Source organism: Mastomys coucha, unplaced genomic scaffold (genome assembly GCF_008632895.1).
Source record: "Mastomys coucha isolate ucsf_1 unplaced genomic scaffold, UCSF_Mcou_1 pScaffold22, whole genome shotgun sequence".
NCBI classification, from domain to species: domain Eukaryota; kingdom Metazoa; phylum Chordata; class Mammalia; order Rodentia; family Muridae; genus Mastomys; species Mastomys coucha.
This window is the reverse complement of record NW_022196905.1, coordinates 128,099,493-128,100,264: the sequence shown is the minus strand read 5'-3', so window position 1 is coordinate 128,100,264 and position 772 is coordinate 128,099,493. Positions and strand designations below refer to the sequence as shown.

At 44.9% G+C, this 772-nt stretch overlaps 1 protein-coding gene across 1 annotated transcript in view; it reads left to right on the top strand.

Annotated features, from left to right (window-relative positions):
- The window catches only part of Gtf2i (general transcription factor IIi), a 61,336-nt gene that overhangs the window by 35,642 nt on the left and 24,922 nt on the right, over positions 1 to 772 (top strand). The window lies entirely within an intron of this gene.

The following is a 772-nucleotide window of genomic DNA, read 5'->3' as shown; positions in this document are numbered from 1 at the left end:
CTTTATCTTCCAATTTCCCTGTGTTTGTATGTGTACATTTGTAACACATAGATGCATGTGTGTGTGCTGATATGTTTGTAGGCCTGGAGGTCAATATCACGGTAGATCACTCTTCCACTGCACTCTTTAGAGATGGGTCTCTCAGTGTTCCTGATTGAGCCAGTCTGTCTAGCCTGTGTCGCTGTAGCAGTTGCCATCCGAGACTTGACTTACAGGTGGGCCACCCTGCGTGCCTGACAGTGGTTGACTACAGAGGATCTGAGCCCTGGTCCTCCTGATTACGGAGAGAGCACTTTACTGAGCTGTTCCCATGGCAATCATTCTTCCACCTTGGAGTATGTGTCCAAGTGTGCCTAGGTCAGACCAGGACTGAGCTCCTGCCCATCTCATTTCACAGCAGGAAAGGTAGCCATAGCATCCCTGTGTTACTCAGCTCTCCACCCTTTGGGCAAATCTCTATTTCCAAAATATTCACATTACAGTTCTTAACAGCAGCAACTTCACAGTTATGAAGTAGTGACAAAAATACTGCTTTGGCACTTGGGAGGCAGAGACAGGCAGACTTCTGAATCCAAGGCCAGGCTGCTCTCTATCAGAGCTGGGACTGTTACACAGAGAAACCCTGTCTTGAAAAACAAACAAACAAACAAACAAACAAACAAAAAATAATAGTAATGTTATGTTTAGGGGTCACTACAACATTAGGAACTGTATTAAAGGGTTGTAGCATTAGGAAAGTTGAGAACCACTGCTCTAAGTCTGGAAAATTGAA